The sequence below is a fragment of the Otolemur garnettii genome, unplaced genomic scaffold (genome assembly GCF_000181295.1).
Source record: "Otolemur garnettii isolate 467f Iridium unplaced genomic scaffold, OtoGar3 scaffold00117, whole genome shotgun sequence".
Lineage (NCBI taxonomy): Eukaryota > Metazoa > Chordata > Mammalia > Primates > Galagidae > Otolemur > Otolemur garnettii.
Genome location: NW_003852512.1, coordinates 3496085 through 3507801, shown reverse-complemented (window position 1 = coordinate 3507801; position 11717 = coordinate 3496085).

Below are 11717 nucleotides of genomic sequence, written 5' to 3'. Positions count from 1 at the left end.
ATATAAACTTTAAACTTTTAGAAGAAAATGTAACAGACTATCTTGATGACTCTGATAGGATAAAGAACAAAGAAAAAAATCACAAGGAGATACTATGTCATACCTATTAAGAAGGCTATAATAAAAAAGACAATGACAAGTGTTGGTAAGGAATGTAGATAATTGGAACACCTCACACATTTCTTTCTGATAGGATTTTAAAATGCTAGGGTTGCCACAGAAAAGAGATTGGCAGTTCCTTAAAAATAAACATAGAGTTATCACATGACCTAGCAATTCCACTCCTAAGTATGTACCCAAGAGAAATAAAACCAAATAAGCACAAAAAAATCTTGTACATGAATGTTTAAAGCAGCGGCCTTAATGATAGCCAAAATGTAGATTCAACCCAACTGTCCATCAACTGATGAATGAACAAAATGTGATATATCCATACAATGAAATATAAACTATTATTGGTTATTTACATATAAAGTATTGCTACAATATGGATGAACCTTGAAAACATTATGTTAAGTGAAAGAAGTCATACATACATGCTCTATAGTATATGATTCCATTTATATGCAATCTTCAGAACAAGTATATCTATAGAGACCCAAAAATTTGTGATTTCCTAGAACTTTAGGGGAGGGAAACTGCTAATGATTATAGGGTTCCTTTTTGGATTGATCAAAATAGTTGAGAATTGGATTGTGGTGAAGGTTGCAGAACTTTGTGGGTAAATTGAAAACTACTGAATTGTGCACATTCAAACGAGTGATTTTATGGTGTGTGGATTGTAGCTTAGTCTTATAAATGTAGAAAAATAGTACCATATTCAAGTGTCAGAGTCTGTGGGAGAAAACTGCACTGGGACTGGTGCCAGTCTTCCCATGTACCATAGAGACTCACAGTCAGCTGTGTTCAGTCAGAATTTCCTGAGTACATACTGAAACAGATCAATGCATATCATGAAGAGTAGAAACACAGGACATCACTTCTGAATTCTAATTTACTGAGAACAGAGTTAAGTCCATCAAGCATCTGGCTGGATCTTTCCAAACTATCTAGTTACACTTCCCAAGATCTCTCTAAATTCCCTGGCTTCCAGAGCTTCTGGACTATTTTTCTTCTATGAAAACTTTACCCATTTCTGCCTCCTATTTTTGTTTATGCTCTGCCCTCCACTCAAACTAATAAGATCCAATTTAACTTCTAGGTGTCAACAGGTGCAAATTATCTCTCTCCTATGAAATAGTGCATTGGTACCTAAACAGGACTTAAATAACTCTTTGTTGAGTGGCTGAATAAATGAATGATCTCCATTATTCAGCCCTCTAAGTAGATTTGAAGGAATAACATTACTCATAGTTAGTGTAAGTCTTTGCTTAATTTCTCCAGCAGTCCTTGAAGCAGTACTGTTTTCAATGTCAGAGTCTGTAGGTCAAAAAGTACTGTATTCAATGTCAGAGTAAGCAGGTCAAAAAGTGAGGTTATGTTCCTGGAAAAGGGTTCCAATTCATACCTATGTCTCTCATAAAAACAATGCAAGAACATGGGTATCCTCAGCCTTATATCCACCCAGACACACATGATTGAAGAAGCTCATATATAGGGCTGGCTTCCAAAGCCTTAGTCAAGGCTTTGCAAGTTCTCACCTCCTTCTCTCTCATTCAGGCAAGCATTTCAGAATGTAAGAGAATGGGAGAAACATTTTTTTTATTGTTGAGGATTCATTGAGGGTACAAGAAACCAGGTTATACTGATTGCATTTGTTAAGTAAAGTCCCTCTTACAATTGTGTCTTGCCCCCAAGAGGTGTGTGACACGGGAGCAATATTTTTATAAAAACAAATTTGAACTAAGTTACTAAAACAACAAATCATTCACAAGCTTTTAGATTCTTATTACTAGGAACCAATTATTTGCAACCCAACCCCCCAACTGATTGTGACACACCAAGGTATGGCAGATGAGGACCACTGGTGCCGCCAGATAATCACATTTTTGGAGAAGAGTCAGAATGGCAAACTTGCTATGGAAACAAACACGAACCACAAATGATACCTTGGTGCAAGGAAATGCTTTCTAAAGTACATATAAAGGCCAAGCACAGTGGTTTGAACCTATAATCCTAGCACTCTGGGAGGCCAAGGCAACTGGATTGCTTGAGCTCAGAGTTCAAGATCAGCCTGAGCAAGAGCAAGATTCCACTAAAAATAGAAAAACTAGTCAGGCATTGTGGCAGGTGCCTGTAGTCCCAGTAGGTGGCTGAGGTAAGAGGATTGCTTGAGCCCAAGAAATTGAAGTTACTGTGACCTATGATGATACCATGGCACTTTACCCAGGGCAACAGAGTGAAACTCTGCCTCAAAAAATTAAAATTAAAATTAAATAAAGTATATGTACAACATAGATTTAACAGACCATGAAACCCAACCCAGTAAAATTGTATTTAATCTGGTATTATATATAGCATATCACCAAGTTCTCTCTGATTCTACCTTACAATTTCTCCTTGTGTTTGGGGCAACAAATGTAGAAAGGAACGCACGCTATTGAGGTCATAGATTCAAAAGGACTTCTCTGGGAAAATTTGCCCACAATTTGATGTATTTAAAAATTTGATCCACAGATATATATTTTTTTTTTTGCTTTCAATTTCTGCTGGCTTTCACTTTATCTTAGTTTGAAGGTTTTTTTTTTTAATTTTTTTTTCTTTCTTCCTTTAGCAATTCTCTTGCCCTCTTGCCCCCCAAGTAGCTAGGATTACAGGTGCGCATCACAACGTCTGTGTGTTTTTTTTTTTTTTTTTGTAGAGATGGGGTCTCACTCTGGTTCACTCTGGCACATGCTGATCTTCCGCTAGTCTCGAACTCAGCTGAGTTCAGGCGATCTACCCACCTCAGCCTTCCACAGCACCGGGACAACAGGTGTGAGCCACCACACCTGGCCGATCCACAGATAATTGTTTGGCTGCCTTTTTTCCCTAAACTTTACAAGTCTCCCACTAAAGATAAAAGCATTAACTAAACATGCTACCTGTCTTTGTTGCTGCCTTTATATTTTTGTTTTAGGTTTTGTGGATGTATGTATTTTTTTTTATTTCAGAATCTTAGGGGGAGGCATGTTTTGTTTACATACTTTTTTGTTATTGTTGTTGCAGTTTTTTGTTTTTTTTTTTTTTTTTTTTGGCCAGAGCTGGGGTTGAAGCCACCACCTACATCATATGGGGCTGGTGCCCTACTGCTTTGAGCCACAGGTGCCGCCCACACTTACCTACTTTTTTTGTACAGATTAAGTCAAAGTTAGAAGCATGCCCTTCACCCAGACATGTGCACTGTACTGATAAGAGTGAATTTACCCAGCCCCTTCTCCCCCTTTTTGCACCTTGATTTTTGGGATTTACGTCCATGTGTGCACTTAAGTGTTGATCGATTAGTTCTAATTTGGTATAAAGTACAAGTATTGGTTTCTTCATTCTTGTGATGTTTCACTTAAAGTAATGGTTTCCAGTTCCACCAGTTTATTACAAAAGATACTAGATCATCATGTATTTTAATGGTTGAGTAGAACTCCATGGCATGCATATACCACATTTTAATAATCCATTCATGTACTGGTGGGCACTTGGGTTATTTCCATATCTTTGTGGTTATGAATTGTGCTGCTATAAATATTTGAGTGCAGGTATCCTTTTTATAAAATAACCTTTTCTCCTTTGGGAATATACCTAGCAGTGGGATTGCTAGGGATTGATCAAATGGTAGGTCTACTTTAAATTCTTTGAGGTTTCTCCTTACAACTTTCCATAGAGGCTACACTAGTTTGCAGTCCCACCAACAGTGTGTAAGAATTGCTTTCTCTCTGCATCCATGCCAGCATCTATTGTTTGGGGACTTTTTTTATGACTAAAAACTGAATATTTATTTATTAAATCATAACTGTGTATATTGCTGCATTTTGGGGGTGCAATGTGCTGATTTTATATACAATTTGGAATGTTTACATAAAATTGGTTAACATAGCCATCACCTCACTTTCTACTACGAGACATTCTCATTGGAGTTAGGTGATATCTCATTGTAGTTTAGATTGCCCTAATGATTAGAGATGTTGAGCATTTTTTTCATGAGTTCATTGGCCATTAGTGTATCTTCATTGTTGCTGCCTTTAAAGCAAAGTTTTTACACTTTTGACCTATTAATCTTATTAGCAACAGCTTCACTCTGTGTATAAGTAGCATACAAGTCTCTCCCTTGAAATGCACAAACCAATGCCTGTTGCACAGAATTTGTCATCCTTCAATTCTTTGAGACTTGTTGTTTCACAAGGTTGAAAAGCCTTAGCTCTGGCTTAGTGATGGCCAAAGTGAAAGGTGCACCAGCGTGAGGGTGAACCCAGATCCACAATATGAAAAGTCTTCTGTGTTGGCCTTGTAAGGAAGGATTGTAACCATCATTAGAGCTCTGTTTTTTGCCCTTTTATCATCAGTTAAGAAATGAATGTAGAATGATTATGAAATAATAGGATCCATCCTTGGAAAAACAAACACAGCAGGACTCATTCCTCCAAATGCTGATATCATTATATCTTAAATCCAGTGAAAGCTCTACCAGCTTCCTCTATGATGATTGATCTTTGACCATTACCACACATAAGGCACAAATGTATAAGTTAGAAACCTGTACATCCTAGTTTACTAATATTTACGGAATGTGAACATTTTTGCACATGTTACATAATACATAAAGTTAAATGCATAGAACTTAAAATGCTTTCATATTATTCAGAAACAAATTTCTCCCTTGGAAGTACTATAGTATCTGATTATCTTCTTTGTGTCTTACAAGGCTTGGTAATTAGCTACTGGAGCATACTCATGTATTAATGCTCTCTTACAAGTCAGAAATTGGCCTGGATTTCTTACATTTTTCTGCTATTCTCTAAGTTGTTTTTTTCTCACTTGAATTTGAATCAATATATTTTCAAAGCCATTTTTAATTATTTCCCATAAATTATTCCCTTTTACGAAATACAGCATTTTTTTTTTTTTTTGAGACAGAGTCTCACTATGTCTCCCTCAGTAGAGTGCACTGTCGTCACAGCTCATAGCAACCTCAAACTCTTGGGCTTAAGTGAGTCTTTTGTCTCAGCCTTCCAAATAGCTGGGACCACAGGCACCGGCACAATGCCTGACTATTTTTTGGTTGTAGTTGTCGTTGTTTAGCAGGCCCGGGCTGAGTTGGAACCCACCAGCCTCAATGTATGTGGCCAGCACCTTAACCACTGAGCTACAGTCATCGAGCCAAAATACAGCATTTCTATGACTCTCAAATGTTTCTAATATTAGCTTCCTCAGTTGACTATAAAGGACATGGTTGTCAGCATTTATCCATTCTTCTGTTTTTTACTGTAGGCATGTTATTAGTACCTACTCTTAAAATTTTCCAATTGTTTGTGTATTTAAAGGTATTGACTGTGAGGAAGATGGTTTTCTACCTCATTTTCCTTCAAATGATGGATAAAGAGCCAAAGGGGCATCAGAAATCAGGCCAGGACAACATAAATCAGTGAGGGGTGTATTTGTGAAGTGTCCCAAGTTACTTTTTTAAAGCAGACAACTTTGAAAAAACAAAGAATATGTTTTATGAAGAATCTTTCCCTTAGTTTCCTAGACCTCAATGTAACTTGGATTTACCTCTGGCCATTTATTTAGCAATCTAATAAGCAGTAAATCAGGATTCCTCATGTGTAAGTCACAGTGTCACATACTGTTAGAGGACACAGAGATAATTAAGACAAGAGCCCCCAAAGAACTTAGTGTAAAGAAGGAGTATAGATGAAAATAACTCGAATACAAAGGAAAATGTGCTAAATGCTATAGTAGGGACATACATTGCCAAGGGAGAATAAAAGAAAAGATTCATTCTGGCTCGTTCTTTCTTGCAGGCATCATGGAGGTTTTAGCATTTAAGTGGACCCTTAAAGCTTGGATAGGACTTCTTCTATAACCCGTGTTGGAAGGGTGGAGAGGTAGGTTTCAGTGGTGACAAAACAATCCTATTGGGGAGTAAAGCAGAACCTGAAATGCTGGAGTTCTGGTCCTTCCCACCTCTGATCCACCCACTAAAAATTAACAGCAGATTCACTTTGGCTATTATAGTTAATGAGATTCCACTGAAGTTTTCCTTTGAACTATAAGTTCTTCTATTTAAAAGTTTGAAAACCATTAGATAAGATTATGGCCCTTCCCGCACTAACCTATGAATCACAAAAAGGGACAAGGCATGAGCACAGAAGGAAAGATTTTGTTTCATCAAACAGCAGCAGGAGTAAACATAAGGGTACAAGTGAATCTTTCGAAGAGCAGAATGTGAACGTTTTAAAATAATAACTAAGAAAATGACACGAAAGCTATGTTAACCAGTTTGATGGAAGTGTTTCGGATTGTGTGTGAAAACCCCACACTGTACCCCAGAAGTGCATTAATGTACATAGTTACCATTCAATAAAAAAAAAAGAAACTAGTGTTTATTGAGTACTTACTATATACCTAGGGTATGGCAAATGTTGCCATTTAATTCATACAGCAAGTTTGTTAAGGTAGATAATGTTATTATTCCCATTTTATGGGCCAGAAAACTAAGATTACAGGGGAAAAATAACTTTCCCTGGCTCGGTGCCTATAGCTCAACCGGCTAAGGCGCCAGCCACGTACATCTAAGGTGGCGGGTTTGAATCCCCAGCCCGGACCCGCCAAACAACAATGACGGCTGCAACCAAAAAATAGCCGGGCGTTGTGGCGGGCGCCTGTGGTCCCAGCTACTTGGGAGGCGGAGGCAAGAGACTCGCTTGAGCCCAGGAGTTGGAGGTTGCTGTGAGCTGTAATGCCACGGCACTCTACCCAGGGGGACAGCTTGAGGCTCTGTCTCAAAAAAAAAAAAAAAAAAAAAAAGAAAAATAACTTTCCCAAAGGCACACAGCTGATAAAATGGCAGTTCAAATACAGGAAGTGTGAGGCCAAAAAGCAGACTCCTATTACCAATCCATGCCTCCCTAAGCATGAGAGAGCTCATGCATTCAGAGGAAGGCTTGCCCCTGTGAGATAGTCGCTTTGAAAACATACACACGTAATGGCAGTCGTGCCATCACAGTCATTTTGGGAAAAGAAACACTTGTTTTAGAATCTTCTCTCAAATTAGAAGCACTTTCTTATAACCATTCTCAATTTTGGCAAATCCTTCCCATCAAAGGTTGGTAATTTTTTGAGAAAAGCCAAAAGTGACTAGGATTAGGTGTTATGAAAAAGTACGTGATCCAGCTGGGCAATACCAAGATTATCAACAGTAGGGTGTGAATAAGGAGTGAGACAGATGCTGCCAGGTATGAGTCAGCTTGGAAGTAGCATCTAGAGACAACTATAGCCATGATGTCAAAAGAGACATTTGGACACTGAAGATGATTACTTTGAAGGATAAATCTCTTGTGGCTGGTTAAAATCTAGTGTACATTTTTTAAAAATCTCAGCGGCATGCTGTGGAGTAACAGAAAGGCTTGTTTCTACCTATCTGCTGTGTCTCTCAGCAACTGAACAGACATGATAAGGTACTTTAACATCTCTGAGCATCGTTTTTCTTTTATATAAAATAGAGACAATGAAACCCAGCCTGAAATACCATTGTAAGGATTAGAAGACCAAAAAAATTGTAGAAAGCAGCCAGTACCATGCCTAAACTGAAATGGACAGTCCAAAAGGGAAGGTATTGTTGTTTGTAGCCATTTATTAGATGTTCTCTGCAGATTCTGGGGTTAGAAATGTTTTTTACTTAAGGCTAGACATGCTCGGAGTTTTCCCCTAAGTGCCATAGCTGAGTAGTTTATTCAAATACAGCATGGCACGTTGAGGCATGGATAGTAAGAAATGAGGGCGTTTCAAAAAACCAATCAAGCTCCTTGAAAACATTTATTGAAAAATACAATCCACCACCACGGTCTTTAACTCATTCAGACTGCTAATAAGCACTCTTCTAGTATCTCAGAAAGCATGGTGTAGAAAGAAATTTTCTGACTACAATAATTGCATGTCTTCTATAGCAATTGTCTTTCAAAAATGACAAAGTTTCTATATTGATAAGAAAGCAGGTGAACTTGGAGAGAAATGTAAAGCTTTGTGCATACAGCTTGTTTTCCATTGCATGGGAGGTCTGCTTTTGAAAGCAAGCAAAGTGTTCATTTATTAAGGAAAAAAAAGAATGCTTCTTTGGGCTCCTGCTAAGTGTTTTGGGGCCCAGCAATTACCCCAAACTCAGATTATAGATTCAAACCTCCCTCTCACTCACTCCCCCACCTCCCTAAAAAACAGGAAATCTTACTGTGCCTGCATGATGCCTTCATCTCTGCAATCTTGCTGTGAGTTGGGCCGAATATTATGTGAAACAAGTCACAAAAGAGAAAAGCTGAAGGCAGGTGCAGGAACAAGACGCTGTGCTCCTTGGAGAGGGCCTTAGGTAAGTAGCTATAAGAGTTATACATGCCCATCAAAGGCGGGCAAGGGTCAAGCTCCCTTTTGTGCACAAACAAAGACTAATTGCATGTTCATAGCTGTAGAGTCTGTGGGCACTAATTCGAGAGAAGAACTATAAAAACCTTGGACTCCTGCCTCCCAACAGCAGCCAAGGAAAAGCAGAGGGCTCAAGGAGACCAGTGGCTGTCAACCAGCTGGGCTTCTCCCTGCCTTCTCCACAGCAACCAGGGGCTCCCACGTGGCTGCCATTTCAGAAATGAAAATAAGCCATTTTGTGTGTACATAACGCCAAGCCAATGAGCGGCAGTGGAAAAGGCTCTGAGCCACTTAGCTTCTTTTGAAGCACAAGGCCCAATACTGTTGGCCCGGCTTTTTCAATGAATCGACCAAATTAGCTAGCTCTTTTGACATCTTGTAGACACGACTGGTCAGTGCAAGTTGTCCTTTTCTTACATTGAAAAACAAAGGTCTGTTAAGGTGGTTTGGTCTGTTTTGTAAGGAACCATTTTGAATCAAGTTACCATTAAAGCTAAGTGACTGCAGCAGTTGGCTTTTGAATTTATTATTAATCATAGCTCACATTCATGGATGGCATTCTCATTTCTGAAACACTTTCATTTATTCATTCCCTAAACATTTCGGGGTCCTCCTGCTACAGGCAAAACACTGGGCTTGGCTCTATGGAGAAAATAAATATGTTAGCCTAATAGGAACCTTGCTAATTAAGGATAGGCTCGGTGATGTCTATTCTATAACTGAGGAAACTCACAAAAGCAGACTTGCCCCATTTGGACAGCCTCCTTGTGACAAAGACAGGACAGAATACAAACCCTAGAGTCCCCCCGTCCTCGCTAAGTACTAAGCCCTCTGCACCACACTGCCTTTCCCCAGCCATGTGTAAGGGCCCTCCAGGGGAGGGCAGCAAGTGTGGCACAGTATAGGGGGTCTTAAGCATGGACTCTTTCCCAGTTAAAAAGCATCCCTTTTTTGGTTAAACTCTCATATATAAAGAAGAGGAGAGCAAGGTTGCTCTGGGTGAAGTGAGGATGGGGACATGGGTATAGTGGATACCAGCTGTTCCACAGACAGCCTTTGTCACTTTGGAGAAATTACTCAATCTGTGGGCCTTTCATTCCCCATCTGTGAATGGAAGGTACTGGACTTGAAAAAATCTGACTCTAAAATTTAGCTGATCATCACTGACCCAGAGGGAACTTCTTAAAATACGGGTGTGGAGAGAAGGCCCAGGAATCTGCATCATAACAAGCTCTCCAGAAGATTCTTTTTCAGAGCCAAGATGACTTTTAGTGATTGGGCTGGCTCCATAAGAATCCGTACATGCTCTGTCCTAGAGTTTGAACTAGGAGCCTGAAGAAGCTGCTCATTTGTTCATTCATCCATTCCACAAACATTCCAAACCATTTTCTCTTTCCTGATTTCTGTACTGAGCCCTGGAAATACAAATGTGAGTAGTTTATAGTCCCTGTGCTTCAACTGTCATACTCCATTTCGAGAGATAGGTGTATAAAGAGATTAGTGTAACAAAAGTGGCAGGTACTTTAAAAGTGAGAGGAAGAGCCCTATGGGACCACAGTGTAGAGAATCCACAAGGACATACAGACCAAATCATGGCGTAGTGCGGAATAAGAGGTTGTTTATTGTGATGAGCTTTGGCAAAAAGGTCGAACTTTTTCCCATAGGCTGTAGAGGGCCATTGGGGAAATTTAGGGAAGATAATGATATGACCTGATAGATATTTGAAAAAATATTTCACTTTTGGATGGATAGGGAATGAGTTGGTAGGCGGTAGAGCAAAGACAGACCAGCAATGAGAGAGATGCCACTAGATGGCATGAGAGACAATTGGGGCTGGAATTAGAGCATTGTGGGCTTACCATTATACACCCTAGAATAGCGCAGGGCACCTGGAAGTGTTTTTTGAATGAAATAGACACATCAGGCAGGTACTGTTTCTGAAAATCTTACATATTGTCTTGCTCAATTCCTTTAAGAAGCCTCTAAGATAGGTAGCATTAAGTGTCATCATGCTTATTTTGCAGTTTAAGAAACCAAGGCCCAGAAAGGCTAAGAAACTTGTCCATGTCATATTGTTAGAAACTAGTGCAAGTGGGATTTGAACCCAGGCATCTGACTCCAAAAACTACACTCTTAAACGCCCTATTCTGCTCACTTCCTAACAGGAAGCACAATAGTCAGGGTTGTTTTGTTTGTTGGTTGGTTTGGGTTTTTTTTTGCATTTTCTGGCCGGTGCTGGGTTTGAACCTGCCACCTCCAGCATATGGGGCCAGCGCCCTACTCCTTTGAGCCACAGGTGCCGCCCCTAGTCTGGGTTTTTTCATCATTGGATGTGGGCAGTGATAGAGAGGAAAGAGTCAAGTTTGGTTTGCAGGTTTCTGGAGTAGAGATCTGGGTATACAGTGGGTGAGTATGTCCATACATTTTCCTGATGAAGTGGAAGCCAGGACAAAATGCTTTAGTTTGGGGCACAGGAATTGGAAGAGTGTGGTGGTGGAAGGAGTGGAATAAGGTCTTGCAGGCAGTGTGAGAAGGGGGCCACCAACATTCTGCAAAGCAGAGCAACTCCTTGGCCTTGAGAATTTGTTCCAGCTGTAACCAGTCATCAAATGGAGGCAAGGTGTGGAGAGAGATGATGTCAGCAATATCAGAAAACTTCCTCTGATCTCACACTTGTGCAAATGAGCTCAGTTAAGATCTGCGGGCCAGGGGCCACAGAGAAAGTGCATTTCTGACCAATAAGCATTACGTTCTAAGCTATTTTCTTAAAACTTGACTAGCAGTTTCCTGTCCCCTGCCAAAACACTGTTTAGGTGTTCTGGCATATTTCCTTGTGGTGCTCACCTAAGTGACCATGATCCAAGTGGTGTGTGTGTTGGAGGGGAGGTGAGCACAATATCTATTTTTGACTCCAAAGCAAATACCAGTTTGCAACACTTGACTTGGCAAGTCATTTTCCCCACCATTCCCAATCATCAGACCTTTAGGTAACTATGGACAATGATGTGTGGGAGGGTGGGGCAGGGACTGGGGTTCTTAAAGTTTAGTGAGCCTCAGAATCACCTGGAAAGCTTCTTAAAACAGCATGCCAGGGCTCGGCGCCTATAGCTCAATCGGCTAAGGCGCCAGCCACGTACACCTAAGGTGGCGGGTTCGAATCCCCAGCCCGGACC